We start from the raw sequence: 17,317 nt of genomic DNA on the forward strand, positions 1-17,317 counted from the left end.
GGGTCATGGTGTTCACCACTGGCCACAGACTCCTGAAGGGAGGAACTGCAGGGACCGAGCCCCACTGGATACACAGGGTGCAGTAGCCCAAGGTCCAACCTGAGTGGGAGAAGGGCATGACTCCACCCAGAAGAGGTGAAGGCACAAGGGGTGCACTCAGAGATACAATTAGTCCTGCAACCGTGACAGCCGGATTATTGCACTCCCTGGTAACCATGGGGTTAAACTCAGTTTCCCCCTCCCCTTGCATGGGGATTCAGGGAAGGGCTGTCGGAGCATCTTGGGAGATGGGGGGCGGGATGGTCAGGCCCTGCCCACCATGGTCATAGGCATGGGGTGAATCCCTGGAGGGCAGGGCCAAGGACACCAATTAGGTAGGGCAGTGGGGGGCTGCCCACCTCCCCCCTCCCCCCCCCCCCGTTTTCATACAGGAGGTGTGCTCCCAGGCAGAGCTCTCAACAAGTATGGATTGTGTGTTCTCCCAGCTGGTGCCCCTGGGGCAGGGAGGAGTCCATGTTTTGTTTACAAACAGTGGCAGGGTGATTAAGATAAGAAAAGGCTGGTAATTAAATTAAGGATCTGGAAGTGAACCTGTACAACAGAAAGAAAAGGAGGACTTGTGGCACCTGAGAGACTAACAAATATATTTGAGCATAAGATTTCGTGAGCTACAGCTCATTTATGCTCTAATAAATTTGTTAGTCTCTCAGGTGCCACAAGTCCTCCTTTTCTTTTTGCAGATACAGACTAACATGGCTGCTACTCTGAAACCTGTACAACAGGAATCCCTCTGCCGGGTGGGAGTTGAACACAGGGGACTCAGAAGAAATACAGCCAAGTCCTCTGAGCCAAGGTTACATTCAGAACAGAAGGAGATGTGAGGGGCGCAGGTGAAAAGAAGGGGCTAACCCAGGGGAGGGCTAGCAGTGGCATAGAGAAGATCCCACGCTATCTGTGGTACTTATGTGGCCCCATCACTGTAGTATCTGAGCACCTCACATCGCAGCCCCTCGGTGAGGTACAGCAGGGTTGTTATCCCCATTGTACAGATGGGGCACCGAGGCACAAAGAGACTAAAGGCTAGACTTTCAAAGACTTGTTTAGGCACCTAGTTGGATTTTCAAAAGCACCGAGAAGATTCGGTGCTTTATAAACCCCACTAGATGCCCAGTTACATCTTTGGGTGCCTAAAAACCTTTGAAGCTCTGTCCCTAAGGCACTGACTTGAGGTTATACAGGAAGTCCGGGGGGGCTGGGGAGTAGCACCCAGGTCTCTCAGGGCTAGCTCCCGATCCACTGGACCAGCCGCTCTCTCTGCTGCATGCTGCAAAAAAGAGGCCTCTGGTGGATGGGAGCAGAACCAAGGCACGGCCCGTCCCCCGAGCTGCCAGCCCACAGCCCCAGATCGTTGGGATCCATGTCGTGGCTGACGGTATCAAAAGCAGCACAGAGGTCAGGAAGGCTGAAGAAAGAAAGAGAATGAGAATCAGATGAGAGGTGAGTACTTAACTCCCAGGGGTGGCAGGTTCTGCCCCAGCCTGGTTGTACCGCAATACCTGCTGTGCAGTTTTAGATTTTAACTGAAAACCATTTTGCTTGGTCCTTTTTTGTTCTGAGTTTGAGAAAAGGAAGGAATAAGAAAGTGTCATATGAGTATCCGATGTGTTTATGCCTCAAATTCTTAGGGTTTCAGCTGTATTCAGGCCAATTCCATAACAAAGAACAGAAATTGCATCCACAGAGTCCATAAAAAGAACAGGAGGACTTGTGGCACTTTAGAGTCTAACAAATTTATTTGGGCATAAGCTTTTGTGGGCTACAGACCATCTGATGAAGTGAGCTGTAGCCCACAAAAGCTTATGCTCAAATACATTTGTTAGTCTCTAAGGTGCCACAAGTCCTCCTGTTCTTTTTGTGGATACAGACGAACACGGCTGCTACTCTGAAAAGAGTCCATAAAAATGACCATTATTGTCATGATTTGTGTTTATTCACTGGGCATGATCTATGTGCTCAGCACTGTTCAGAATATGCCAGAAAATCCAGTCCTGGAGCCAATGCGTATAAGATGGCTTAGATATTTAAGTATGAAGTGTATAGTTATTGACCACACGTTATCACATGTTCACTGTGATGCTGATATCTCTGGGTGAAGGCACTGGTGACAATAGAAGTTTTACTTGATTAAGGACTAGAAGATTTGACCCTCCAACTTCCTTTCAAAAGGAAGAGCTGCCCAGAGCTCCTGTGCCTGTTTATTTTCCTTTCCTGCCTCCATTTGCCCTGATAGACCGCAGAAGTCTCAATTTTTTTCCCAACTTTAAAACATGGAATTTTCTTGGTGTTTGATTTAAAATATTCTCCTGTGAAAACTTCAACTCAGTCACTTTAGTGTTGTGTTTAAGAGCCTTCTGGAAAATAACTAGTCTTGCCAACTCTCATGATTTTGTCATGACTCTCATGATTATTGTTTTCCTTAAAGCCCCAGCCCCTGGAGTCAAGCAATAGGTGATGATTTCAGCCTTCCTTTTTAAAGAAAAATGAAGTTTCTAGCCATCGTGGCTGTGGAGAAAGCTTCAAAATGTGACCCCAGTGCCCCTTAAAGTCCCAAAAAGCAGAATGTAAGCAAAAAGAACACCCAATCTAGTATTTTTACATAATCTCATGATTTTTCGTGAGCCTGATTCTTGATTTTTGAACATTTGGGGTTGGCAATCCTGTGACAGTGACTTGAAAATGTCAGTTTCATTCCTGTTTAAAGTCATTTTCTAGTCTGTTGTGTGTAGTGAGGTAACACCCCTCCAGCCCCAGGCAGGTGCAGTATAAACTCAAGGTGCCTTGCCCTAGTAGGATGTTTCCAAAAGTTAAATCATCTATTCCAAGCTTGACGAACTGCAAAAAAAGTGATAGAAAGTCACCTAGGCTTTTCTACAATTGTGTCAATGGTTGTATTCAGGAGTTAGTAACAAAGTAAGAATATAAATTTTTTTTTTTAAACCTAACCAGTGTCCGTTAAGTGCATTGCCACAAGATGTCGGAACAAGTATTAGAGCTGAGTGGGGCTAATGTTTATTTAATGTTCTTTCTTTATATAGGAATTAGAAATTATTATCTGCCAGGAGCACTGTATCGAAGTTGTCATCTGCAAAAAAAAAAAAAAAAAACCAAGGAAGTTTTCAGGTGCCCAAGTAGCTTTTGGAATCTGAAATGGTGCCCTGGGCAGGGCCTTGCTGGCTGAGGCAATGGCTTTCTCTGGAGCCATCTCACCAGCTCACACATTTCAGTGCCTGGCGCTGCACAGGAGCCACCCTGGCTTCAGCTCTGCCCTCCACAGGCAGAATTTTCCATGCAGCGGCTGGGCCCTGGGAGCTCCCGGGACCAAATGCCTGAGGAGGAAGATCCTCCCGGGGCTGGTGGAATGTCCCTGTGCACAAGACTCTTCGTGCACGGAGAAGCTGAATCCCAGAGTGCGCTGCGGGAGGGACCCCAGCCAAGCTCAGAGCAGAAGCAGAAACCCGAGCTCCTGCAGCGTTCCCTGTGGGGAACGATGCGTTTGGGGGCTGCAGCGTGGAGCCCCGATTTCTATCCCCCCCACCCGCCCCCGCCAATTTCACTGATAAAGGCTCCCCTCAGCAGCTATAGCACAAAACAAGCCCGAGGCAGCTGTGATGAAAGGCCAGGGCCAGTGGAGTCACAGAACGGCTCGAGGGGGAAGGTGGGGAGCAGAGCCCCTGCAGCCAGTAGATAGCATCAAAGCCCCCTTGGGAACACAAGTGAGGGGGGTTGGGCTGAGGCGGATGCTCTGAGGACAGTTTCATTCCGGGGGTGGGGGTCACCACCGCCAAAGCAGCCTATGGGGTCACCCCCCCCCCCAGGGCATATGGCATCAGAGAGCATGCAGCTCCGAAGGGAGGCCTCGGCCATACCCAGCCAGGACCCGTTGGGGTTTCCAAGCCCAACAAGGCCGGGGGTAAGCCAGCCTGCCTCGTGGTGGGCAGCAGGTGCACCAGGCGTCTCCGCTCGGATGGCGCTGTGGGAGCACTGCGTGCCAGGAGCTGTAGGGTCCGCGGTCTGCACTGCCTTTTGCCAGAGGACAGCTGTGCTCTGCTCCCACGTATGCGCCAGCCTCAGGCTCCTGGCAAGCAGCCCGCACGGCCCTTGGCTGGGCCCAGCCAGGACATCCCAGCCCAGGGAAAACACATGCGACTGCACCAAGTCAAGTGACAAAGGGCTCCCCGTATGGGGGGAGGGGGCTCCCCGGGGCTGGCTGTGGGGAGTTTGGGCTGCAGTGCAAGTCTCCCTCCACTTCCAGGCACCAATTTTATAGCCTCCGGGCCAGTTTGGCCAGTCCAGACAGAGCATCTCCCCAGCCCTTCTGTGCACACATGCCCACCCCCCACCCCATTGTCTTTAACGGAGAGTGCGCCTTGCGCAGAGTCCTGTGATGCTCCAGGCAGAGCAGAGGCGGGGGAGCAGTACTTTGCAGCAAGATGCTCAGGGCAGATCGGTCTGCAGGCCCTGTGCCCGCACAGCAAAGCGATGAGGAGTTCCCCAAGGGGCCCTCAGATACACAGACCTAGTCAAAATATACTGGAACATGCTGCCACCTGCAGCCACAAGAGAGTATTACACCATCCCGAAAGGGCCCAGGCGTCCGGGCCAATCTGGGAGCCTCTGCTCTCAGGCAAAGACATGCATGGGCCAGACTTCCAGAAGAACTCAGAGCACGGGCGGACTGGGCCCTCTGAGACGATGGCATATTCTCCCCGGAGCCATTATCTGCTAGGGTGACCAGATGTCCCGATTTTATAGGGACAGTCCCGATTTTTGGGTCTTTTTCTCACACAGACACCTATTACCCCCCACCTCCTGTCCCGATTTTTAACACTTGCTATCTGGTCAGCCTATTACCTGTACGCAGCTCAAGGCAATAAATACACTAGCAGGCCGGTAACGAAGGTCTCCTACTGGCCAGTCCAGGTTCATCGAACTCATATGCAGGGTGACCAGATGTCCCGATATTATCAGGCCTGTCTCAGTGTTAGGGACTTTGTCTTACATAGGCCAGTATACCCGCCCCTCCTCCTCCTCAAAAAAAGTGTCCTGATTTTTCACACTTGCTGTCTGGCCACGCCACTCGTGCGTATTGTTCCGTAGTGCCCAGGACTGTGCGCTGAGAGCTGCAGACCCCCAACCCAGAGAGCTCAGTGCCAACGTAGGCCCTTCGGTAACCACACCAAGCGTCACCGACCGTATTCTCCAGCCCTTTCTCCTCCCATGCCAGCAAAGCTGATGCTGCTCCCCTCTCTGGAACAGCTGCAGCAGGCCATGGATTGCACGCTGGGCGGGGGGAGCCTGGGCGTCCCTGGCAGACTCCGATAACCCAGTGACGGGCCCAGTGCCGCAGTCACCGCTAAAGGATCACACCCAGCTGCCCATGGCTGGCTCTGGAGCAGCCCCTGCTCCCCACCCCCACCAGGCCTGGCAGCTCTTTCTCCTTTCTGGAACGCTTCGTCTTTCGCTATGGGGGCTTTTGTGGCAAGGCAAGTCCTGCCGGGTGCTCTGAACGGCTCCAGCTCGGCCCCGCCCAGTGCCAGCCTTGACGGAGAACGCGTTATCTCCAGCGTTTGCCAGGCTGCGGCAGCGGGAGAGGGGAACGTAGGCCTCGTTTGACGACTATATTCGGGGCAGGGGAGCTCCAGCCAAGCCAACGGAGCCGCTTGTGGGGGACAAATTCCATGCCTGCCCCAGGCTTGCAGTGCTGGGCCACCATGGGGTTAGCACTGGCCCAGTGTTTGTCCGGGTCTCGCCCAGGGACCCTGAGGGCTCAGTCTCCGTTCCCGTTGGTTATGTGGGTGTAGCCCCTCATGCCAAGACCGGATAAGCGAGTGGCGTTGTGCGTGTGTCTGGGTGTGTCCCTGTCCGTGAGGGTGCAAGCAATGCGAAGCGTGTGAGAGGGGCTGACCCAGCGACGTACACACACACACACGGCATGGCTCACACACGCTGAAGCCAAGTTCCCCTGCCTCGCTGGCTCCCTCCCCGGTCTGGAGTGGTGGGTGCTGCAACGGGCTATGCATTACCTGGGCAGCCGGTCCTGCAAGGGGGGCAGGGGACTGGCTGGCTTAGTGGGGCATCCCCTGCTGCTGTCTGCTGTGGTGACCTGAGCGTGGGAGCTGCAGCTGCTCTGGAACCGGCTGCCACAGCTGGCCTTGAGGCTGCGGCTGCCCCTGCTGGATTTCCTGGGGCCGGGGACACGGGCTGCTGGGCTCCTGCTTCCCTGCCACGCTGCACAGAGACACACGGCAGCGCGGGCTCCACCGGCGCCGCCAAACAGCCATCATCCTGGGCTGCAGGGGGGTGAGGAGGAGGTCAGGGGGCTAGTGGCAGGGGCCCATTCTGGTGCATTAAGTTAAATACGCTGAACCTAACCCCCCCCCACACACACACACAGCGCCCTGGGTGGTCACCCACCCATAAGGCCGGCCCAGTTTGGAGAGGTAACATCCCACCTGCCCCCACAAACTATTCCCATGGGGGGAACCCTGTGGTAGCTCATTATAGGCCTCTGAGGTCAAGCCTTGGGCTTTGAGCTGGCCACTGAGTCACACGGGTGATGTGGCCAAAGCTGTGGCCGTGCCCAGTCACTCACGGCCAGGTGGTGTGTGCAGCAGTGCAGGAAATACCCCCTGGGGACAGTGCTCTCAGCCTGGAGAAGGCGGCAGGCCCAGCTGGAGGCCCTGAACCTTTCTGTCGGGGGCTGCTGAGCACCTGGGTGGTAATCGCTGGGCCAGGGACGGGAAGAAGGTGGGGCTCAGACGGGGAGCCTGGGCCGAGGAGCGAAGGCTGCAGGAAGCCTCCAGTGCACTCTGATGCTCTGTAACAAAGGAATAAATGCGACCGTAACGCCCTGGTGCCTGCGTGTGACTGCGAGGCCTCACGAACTGGCCAGGCCGCGAAGCAGCCCGAGTAGTACCAGCGGGTGACGTCCGTACACACCCCTGAAGGGGCAAAGGAGCGCGTCAGCCGACCCGCAGAGCCAACGCCCAGGTCCCCAGAGCCATGCGGCAGCCATGGAGAATCCCGTCTTGTGCCCTGGCACGCCAAAGGTGAAAGGGAACGGGGCGAAGTCCTTGGCGCTTGGCGGCAGTTCTGTTTATTCTGCATGGGGATCTATTGCCTCTGCCTGTCAACACAGACAAGGAGCCTCTGTCACCTCAGGGCGCGGCTGACGTCAAGGGGATGTTTGCCTTTCGCTGCTGTCCAGCACTGATTGCCTGCACCTGGCCTGGCCTGATGGCTGCGGGGCAGTCTGTGTGCGGGGAGGGGATGTCTCCAGGCAGCGCTGACAAGCACGGCCTCCTCGCAGCGTGGCCGCTGGGGCAGACACGGGCTCAGGCAGCGAACAGAGTTCATCTGCTCCTCCCTTTTGTTTTCAGCAGCAGGTACAGCGGGGCTCCCCTCACCCCCAACACAAAGGAAGAAAAATCTGGGAGCAAAGGAGCAGCCTGAGCCGCAGCGGGGAATCGAGACCGGCGAGCAGGGGGTGAGGGAGGGATGGTGCCTTGTGCCCCGCTCCAGGGCACTCCCACCACGGCTGGCCCGGCAGAGGAGTTCGGTCTCCAGGGTCCATTCTGTCCTTGCTGATGCTGCCAGCAGCACCGGTGGAGATTGTGACGTGTGGACACCTGCCGGCAAGGCACCGGACGGACCCACCAGGGTCAGCTCACAGGGCCCACCAAACAGCAAGCGAAGGCTCACAGCTGTCCCCATCCGAGAGTGCTGGGGGCAGGAGGCTGCATCAGCTGCCCCAGTGGGGTGATTCGGTAGCAGGTCAGTCTCTGCCGTGGTTTGTGGACACAGTGCACAGGCTAGAACCCCGACAGCACAACCCCCCTGCACTGAACAAGGCAAAGGTCCTTCCCCCTCAGCCAACGCAGCCGGGAGAGCTGTTCTACACAGTGATCAACTCATCAACCCGCTCCCCACAGGGACACTCCTCCAGCTGGAGCTGCCCAGCTCCTGCGTGCCCGGCTGCTCCCCCTCTGCTTCCCCTGGCCTCCTTGGCCTTGTCCCCACTTGGGAAAGAGGGGCGTTCTTATCTGGTGCTAGCTAGCCCAGAGAAACTGCTGGCTCACACAAGGCAGTGTGGGGCTTTCCACGTGAGTGGCAGGTCTAGGCTCCCTCTAGTCTGCAGCTCAGTCCACTGACAAGCGTTAAAGCTACCCACTGTCTCCCCTGCACCAGGATTTCCCCGTGGGAGCGCCTGTGTTAGCTGTCCTGGGTGAGAACACAAGGCTGTTCCCGGGGACAGGCGCCCCCACGTGGTCACTGCGATCAGCACCGCTGGGAAATCACAGGACCGGTGACATGAAAGGAGAGAGCCCTTGCTCCTGCCCTGCAGAGGAGACCCAGCACCAGAGCGACAGGCAAGGCACCCGCTGTGCTTCCCCAAAGCCGCCTCGTGCAGCAGAGCAGGGGGCAGGGCACAGGACCAGAACAGCAGCATGCTCCAGCCAGCTGCACTGAGCACGGGGTTCCTGTGCATTTCACTGGCGTGCTAGCACGTCACGAGCAGGGCCAGCCGCACACCAGGGCCACTCCAACCTTCCCAGAAGTGGTGGGAATCCTCCTGCTCCACACACACAGGCCCTGGTCGCTTGAACTGAAGGAAAATCCTCCCCACTTGTTCGCAGCAAAGGGACAAGGACATGTGGTCAGTTCTGATTCTTCCAGAAGATGGCAGTATGATGTGCACACAGACTTACTGTATTGATTATACAGTCTGGGAACTGTGGCTAAATCTTGGACTATTCCCTAAATATTTTCTGCCTGCCCTGAGAGGCCCTTACAGCCACTTTATAGCCTCCGAGCCAGTAGCCTGCCCAGTTCTTCCAAACTGTGTGGGATCTTAATCTTGGAATCTGCCACTGCTCTTTTGTAAACCACACTCTTATTACAGGCAAGAGTGAAGAAAGGGGCTGCCTCTTGCCCAGCAGCACTGCCAGCTGCAGTAATGAGTGTTTGTCACAATAATGTAAAAAAAGGACAAATTGTGGTGTGGGGAATTCTGGGATTGTGGGCAGAGCTGGGCTATAGCACGGCCCCTTTTCATTTCCCATTCTGAATCCTAATGACTCTGACTGGGACCTGGAATTTTGTTAGTCAGATTAGATGCAAATCCCTTCATCCCAACTGGCAATTCCACATACCCCTTTTCCAGCTGCCCCTCGCCATCACCAGGAAATTAAATTATGTCAAATTGTCTGGAATTAGGTGATGCTAGAGAGTTACTATAACTGCAGGGAGTTGCACATTGTCTTGGTAAGCGGCTGTATTGTCTCTGGCAACAAATGTTGATCACGCCTCACCCCATATTTGCCCCTTGGGCCATTAAATCCTGCCAGTTGCCCCACAATGAAGCCAGGGGCAGCTTATTCGTGTGGTTTCAGCCCAACTGTGTCAGGGTTACTGACAGAAAGCAGGGAGAGCCCATGACGTTGTTTCTGGGGGCTGGTCCCTGGTTGTAGGAAAGCTGACAGCCAAAGCTTGGTGGCTAAGAGTTTGAGCTCTCCAGACAGAAGCACTGTCCCTGAGCCACCACCTCAGCTGGGCAAATTGGCTCTGCTGGGACAGTGCTGGATGCAACCACCAGCCTCATGCTCAGAGAAGAATGAAGACCAGAGAGGTGGGGACCGTGCTGGCTCTAGGGCAGAGTGGTGGCTGCAGGAGCCATACTTTTCATTACAGAGGCCAGTGGTTCCTAAAGACACCTCCTCTTTGGGTGTAGCCTATAGACACTGGAGGGGCAGGGGGCACTGACCCTGTCCAGCCCACAGGAGTGAGTGGTTACTTGTTTGTCTAGTCCTGGCCTACCAAGTTAAATTCTGAAATGTGAGTTGGTCACTATGGGGCAGCAGGTCACGTCTCTGGAAGGGCAGTGTCCATGCAGAGGGACAAGCTCCAGGAATGAACCCTGCTTGGAACGCTTGGAAGGCTGAGGCTGTACAAAGGGTTAGAGACTGAGAGAGGAAGGGGTGCATCAGGGAACCCAACCCCCAAAGAACAGCTGACTCCTTGGGACTACAGTAAGAGGCGGTTCAAGATCTGTCCCCATCCTGTGCTCTAACCCCTCAAAACCCCCCCTTGGATACTTAGCTTCTCCATGGACCTCCCATCTCCTCATCCTCCCTCATTGCCCACCACCCTCCAGCTTCCCTCTCCTGCTGCTGAGAAGCAAGTATGGGTCGCTTTTACATGGCAGCTTTCAGCCTCTTTCAAGGGCTCGTCCACACACAGCTTTTGTACCACTTTAACTATCCTGGTTTGACACTTGCACAATTAAAGGGATACAACCCTCTAGTGTGAATGCAATTATACCGGGATAAACACGATATAGCTTATCCCCATTTGGGAGAATAAGCTATACTGATATAAGGCACCTTTATATCAGTAAATCAAGTTCACAGTGTGGATTTTACATAAGAACGGCCATACTGGGACAGACCAATGGTCCATCTAGCCCAGTATCCTGTCTACCGACAGTGGCCAATGCCAGGTGCCCCAGAGGGAAATGAACAGAACAGGGCAATTTAAGGAGTGATCCATCCCGTCGTCCAGTCCTAGCTTCTAGCACTCAGAGATTTAGGGACACCCAGGGCATGGGATGCACCACTGACCATCTTGGCTAATAGCCATTGGTGGACCTGTCCTCCATGAATTTATCTTTTTTGAACTGAGTTATACTTTTGGCCTTCACAACATCCCCTGGCAATGAGTTCCACAGGTTAACTGTGCATTGTGTGAAGAAATACTTCCTTTTGTTTGTTTTAAACCTGCTGCCTGTTCATTTCATTGGGTGACCGCCTGGTTTGTGTGTTACATGAAGGCATAAATAACAATTCCCTACTCACTTTCTCCACACCCGTCACGATTGTATACAGCTCTCTCACACACCCCCTTAGTCATTTCTTTTCTAGGCTGAACAGTCCCAGACTTTTTACTCTCTCCTCATATGGAAGCTTTTCCGTAAACCTAATCATTTTTGTTACCTTGCTCTGTACTTTTTCCAATTCCAATGTAGCTTTTTCAAGATGGGGCGACCACACCCGCATGCACTATTCAAGATGTGGGCGTGCCATGGATTTATAGAGAGGCAATAGGATATTTCTGTCTCATTCTCTCTCCCTTTCTTAATGATGCCCAACATTCTGTTCCCTTTTTTGACGGCCGCTGCTCAATGAGTGGATATTTTCAGAGAACTACCCACAATGACTCCAAGGTCTCTTTCTTGAGTGGTTAAAGCTAATTTAGACCCCATCATTTTCTATGTAGAGTTGGGATTATGCTTTCCAATGTGCATTACTTTGCATTTATCAACACTGAATTTCATCTGCCATTTTCTTGCCCAGTACATGATCGGCAGAATACTTTTTAAAACCACAAAATTTCAGTACTTGGATAAATGCGTAAAGAATGCAAAAAATAAAAGCATTTTTTGTTTGCTTCTTTGTTTGTTTGGTTGGTTGGTTGGTGGTTGTGTGTGTTCTAGTTTTTTAACGAGGGTGTGGTACTGGGAAAATCTTCAGTAAGTGACTTGTCAGAACATGTATTTGATCTAATACAAGAGCTTTTTGCCATTGATCCTCGCTTACTGCTACCTGTTATCCCACAGCTTGACTTCAAACTAAAGGTAGGATACAGTGATGTTCTTGAATTTAATACAAGTAAATGAGGAGCATAAAGTTGGGAGCCACAGATTTAAGAACTATTTCACTATTCCAGTTGATAACTGGACCACCAGAACTTTTCCACTTTGCATTATCGGGCTGTTATTTTAATTTGATCAAATAAATGGGATAGAGAACAGACTTATGAACAGACTTGTTAAAATGGAACACCCAAATGGGTCTGTCTTTCATTTGACTGTTTCTCTTCAGTTCCTAACTGTACTTTATCAACTGCACTCTCCTCTTTAGTAGGGTAGAGAGCATCTTCTTCAATAAATCCTCTCCTAAGGGATGTGTCTGTCTGAACTGCACCTCGTCTACTGTCAGCTTTCCCTCAGCCCTTAGTTTAAAAACACCCCTATGACTTTTTTAATTTGACATGCCAGCAGTCTGAGTCCATTCTGGTTTAGGTGGATCCCATCCTTCCTGGATAGGCTCCTCCTTTCCTTTCCCATAAGGTTCCCCAGTTCCTAATCAACCTGAACCCCTCCTCCCTACACCATCGTCTCATCCACACATTGAGACTCTGCAGTTCTGTCTAACTGGCCCTGCGCATGGGACTGGAAGCATTTCAGAGAATGCTACCATGGAGGTCCTGGATTTTAATCTCTTTCCCAGCAGCCTAAATTTGGCCTCCAGAACCTCTCTCCTATCCTTCCCTAGTCATTGGTACCTACATGTACCACGACCATAGGCTCCTCCCCAGAACTGCACATAAGTCTATCTAGATGTCTTGAGAGCCCCACAACCTTTGCACCTGGCAGGCAAGTCACTCTGCGGTTCTCCCGCTCATCGATGTGTAGAAAGAATAGTCAATATGGCAGGCGACCAGCTTGGCTGAACAGTGAAATCCTTGCTGATCTTAAATACAAAAAAGAAGCTTACAAGAAGTGGAAGATTGGACAAATGACCAGGGAGGAATATAAAAATATTGCTCGGGCATGCAGGAGTGAAATCAAGAAGGTCAGATCACACTTGGAGTTACAGCTAGCAAGGGATGTTAAGAATAACAAGAAGGGTTTCTTCAGGTATGTTAGCAACAAGAAGAGGGTCAAGGAAAGTGTGAGTCCCTTACTCAATGGGGGAGGCAACCTAGTGACAGAGGATGTGGAAAAAGCTAATGTACTCAATGCTTTTTTTGCCTCAGTCTTCACGAACAAGGTCAGCTCCCAGACTGCTGCACTGGGCAGCACAGCATGGGGAGGAGGTGACCAGCCCTCTGTGGAGAAAGAAGTGGTTCGGGACTATTTAGAAAAGCTGGACGAGCACAAGTCTATGGGGCCAGATGTGCTGCATCCAAGGGTGCAAAAGGAGTTGGCGGATGTGATTGCAGAGCCATTGGCCATTATCTTTGAAAACTCATGGTGATCCGGGGGAGGTCCCGGAGGACTGGAAAAAGGCTAATGTAGTGCCCATCTTTAAAAAAGGGAAGAAGGAGAATCCTGGGAACTACAGGCCAGTCAGCCTCACCTCAGTCCCTGGAAAAATCATGGAGCAGGTCCTCAAGGAATCAATTCTGAAGCACTTAGATGAGAGGAAAGTGATCAGGAGCAGTCAGCATGGATTCACCAAGTGAATGCCTGACTAACCTAATTGCCATGATTCACCAAGTCATGCCTGACTAACCTAATTGCCTCCTATGACAAGATAACTGGCTCTGTGGGATGAGGGGAAAGCAGTGGACGTGTTATTCCTTGACTTTGGCAAAGCTTTTGATATGGTCTCTCACAGTATTCTTGCCAGCAAGTTAAAGAAGTATGGGCTGGATGAATGGACTATAAGCTGGATAGAAAGCTGACTAGATCGTCGAGCTCAATGAGTAGTGATAAATGGCTCCATGTCTAGTTGGCAGCCAGTATCAAGTGGAGTGCGCCAAGGGTCGGTCCTGGGGCCGGTTTTGTTCAATATCTTCATTAATGATCTGGAGGATGGTGTGGATTGCACCCTCAGCAAGTTTGCAGATGACACTAAACTGGGAGGAGAGGTAGATATGCTGGAGAGTAGGGATCGGCTACAGAGGGACCTAGACAAATCAGAGGATTGGGCCTAAAGAAATCTGATAAGGTTCAACAAGAACAAGTGCAGAGTCCTGCAGTGAGGATGGAAGAATCCCATGCACTGCTACAGACTAGGGACCAAGTGGCTAGGCAGCAGCTCTGCAGAAAAGGACCTAGGGGTTACAATGGACGAGAAGCTGGATATGAGTCAACAGTGTGCCCTTGTTGTCAAGAAGGCCAATGGCATTTTGAGCTGTATAAGTAGGAGCATTACCAGCAGATCGAGGACGTGATCATTCCCCTTTATTCAGCATTGGTGAAGCCCCCGTCCGTCAGTTTTGGACCCCACACTACAAGGATGTGGAAAAATTGGAAAGAGTCCAGCGCAGGGCAACAAAAATGATTAGGGGGCTGGAGCACATGATTTATGAGGAGAGGCTGAGGGAACTGGGATTGTTTAGTCTGCAGAAGAGAAGAATGAGGGGGGATTTGATAGCTGCTTTCAACTACTTGAAAGGGGGTTCCAAAGAGGATGGATCTAAACTGTTCTCAGTGGTACCAGGTGACATAACAAGGAGGAGGTTTAGGCTGGATATTAGAAAACACTATTTCACTAGGAGGGTTGTGAAGCACTGGAATGGGTTACCTAGGGAGGTGGTGGAATCTGCTTCCTTAGAGGTTTTTAAGGTCAGGCTTGACAAAGCCGTGGCTGGGATGATTTAATTGGGGATTGGTGCTGCTTTGAGCAGGGGGTTGGACTAGATTGGCTCCTGAGGTCCCTTCCAATCCTGATATTCTGTGATTCTTTTATTCTATGATCGCAATCCCAGCTATCTATGCTTCTGATGATCAAATCCCATTACTATTTCCTGTCTCTTCCTAATAAGTGAGGTACCCTCACTGCAAGAGGATACCACGACATCATCTGGAAGGAGACTCCCAACTGGAATAATTTCCCTCTTCACCAATGTGATGCTCTCCTTCTCCGAGACTTTCATTCTCCTCAGCAGCACAGAGGCTGTCAGACCACTGGTGGGACTGTTCTACTGTGTCCTGTAAAGTCTTGTCTATGTACTTTTCCATCTCCCTTCGCTATTCCAGTTCAGCCCCGCCTGTACTCAGTTTCTGAAGGGCAATGAGTTGCTTGCACTGAACGCACACACAAACGGCACCTGCCCACAAGGCAGATAATTCTACATGCGGGATTCAGCGCAATAAACTGGACTGCCCCCACTCTGCTGCTGGACTCCTGCCTGCTTTATTAGACTTGCAGAGGTCTGTTTGTTTGGTTTTGGTTATTGTTCTTTATGTGTGCTTTGTTTGGGAGGCATTATTGGCCTAAGTTTAGAGAATGTTTATTACGTTTATCTGGCTCTCCAGCTCCCTCTCCAAACCCCCTCACAAAGCTCTCCTGTTTGCTAGCTCCTTTGGTTGCTTACAAGCAGGCTTTTTAAACCCCCATTCTTCCAGCGTTAGCCTCGCCCCCTTGTCCAGCAACCCAAAAGGGATCAGGGATCAAAGGAAGGCAGGCTAGAGCCTCCTTAGGAAGCGCTTAACCTCGTGGAGCAGGCCGCTGGGCACAGAGCTCCCCAAAAGGAGCACACTAAACAGTTCAATCAAGAGGGCACGTGGCAAGCAAGCACACCACCAAACAAACTAACAGGCAGTAGTTAACTATGTGCTGATTTAACTGTTGAGTTGAATAAAAGAATCACCCCTTGGTACAAGAACTGTGGGCAGACCAGGCCTAAGGCACAAGCCTCTGTGGTTTCAGCCCTTTCTAGAGCAGCTGATCAGGTCGTCTAGGACAGAGGTGGGCAAACTATGGCCCGCGGGCCACATCCAGCCCGCAGGACCATCCTGCCCAGCCCCTGAGCTCCTGCCCCGGGAGGCTCACCCCCGGCCCCTCCCCAGCTGTCCCCCCGCCCCTGCAGCCACGCCGCCACGTAGCGCAATGCTCTGGGCAGCAGGGCTGCAGAGCCCGGCCTGACCCAGTGCTCTGTGCTGCACGGCATGGCACGGCTGCCTGTCCGGGGGTGGTCAGGGAGAAGGGGTGGTTGGATGGGCAGAGGTCCTGGGGGGCAGTCAGGAAGGAGGAGGGAGGTTGTGTGGGGCAGCTTGGGGCAGTTAGGGGTGGGGGTCTGGGGGCAGTCAGGGGACCAAGAGCAGGGGGAGGGGTGGATGGGGCAGGGGTTCCCGGGGGGCCATCAGGGAACAGGGTGGGTTGGATGGGGCAGGAGTCCCGGGGGGCCATCAGGGGGTGAGAAGCGGGGGGGCTTGGATAGGGGGCGGGGGCCTGGCTGTTTGGGGAGGCACAGCCTCCCCTAACTGGCCCTCCATACAATTTCAGAAACCCGATGTGGCCTTCAGGCCAAAAAGTTTGCCCACCCCTGGTCTAGGAGATCCCCTCCTTCTACAACCTACAGCATGAGTTTCTGGAACAGCAAGCCAGGAGGGCAGGTCCGGAGAACCGGCTGAGCAACTCCCGCCCAACCCCACCAAAAGACTCAGTGAGGCCAGTCAGGGCTGTGCTGGCAGCTCCAGGGCGGTTCTAACCCAGTGACGAACTCATCAGGATGGCGTCATTCACCAAATGTGCCCTTCGAAGGGAAGCCCTGCTGGCAACAGCCTGAAAGCGGAAGCACACGCTGCCCCGGCTACATTGTCCTGGAGAAACACAGTACTCCACAGTAAATGGGCTCCGGGGAGCAGCTGTCAGGCTTTAAGGAATGACTCTTCCTGTCCCTCAAAGTTTGCAGATGCTCCCAAGCAGCTCCCTGCTCCCTGTGTGGCTGCAGCTTAGTTTGCTTAATTGCGCAACATACAGTCAACCAGGATCAAATTTGTGGATGGCACCAGAATGAGAATGGGAGCAACCAAGCAACAGGGGAATGCAAAGTGCAGAAAGACCTGGGAAGATCAGCACAGTGAGGGCCACAGGCAGCTGAGGGGATACAGTGCTAATTACAGTGTGCTCAGGAAGAGGAAACAAAGGGCCCAGAAACAAAGCCAGGAGATGTAACTCAGCAGTCACACCCATCCCATTAAAATGGGCTTTTAAAGCCAGTCTCCTTAATCCTGTCCTAATTCCAAAAACATGTTTTTAAAAAAGTCACTTAGCAACCTTAGTTGACAACAGCTTACTCACCCATTACATCACCACGAAACCCAAGCATTTAGAAGCATAGAAATTAATAACTACAGATGTCACAAACCTTACACTGCCCACCCAATAAACATGAACGTATTATCCTTATCCAGGACAAAGAAATGCATATTTCACCACAGCACAATATCCTTAACTCTGACCCACAGAGAAGGCTTTCAGGGTATTTTTGCTATTTTGATATCTAAATATTTCCTTTTAAGGGGCAGCATTAAGTGCTAAACATTATTTATCCTACAGCAGAGGCCCCAGTGAAGTAATCAAGGCTCCATTTTTCCTAGATGCTCTACAAACATGCAGGAGAGAGACAGTATTAGTTGCATTTATCATTTGACAGCAGCAATTCTGAGAAAGTTCTTGTATTTGCAATCTCTTGACTATAACCTTATCTATCTAGAGCACTGGGCTGAGTGCTTGTCATCTGT

The sequence above is a fragment of the Lepidochelys kempii genome, chromosome 5 (assembly GCF_965140285.1).
Source record: "Lepidochelys kempii isolate rLepKem1 chromosome 5, rLepKem1.hap1, whole genome shotgun sequence".
Lineage (NCBI taxonomy): Eukaryota > Metazoa > Chordata > Testudines > Cheloniidae > Lepidochelys > Lepidochelys kempii.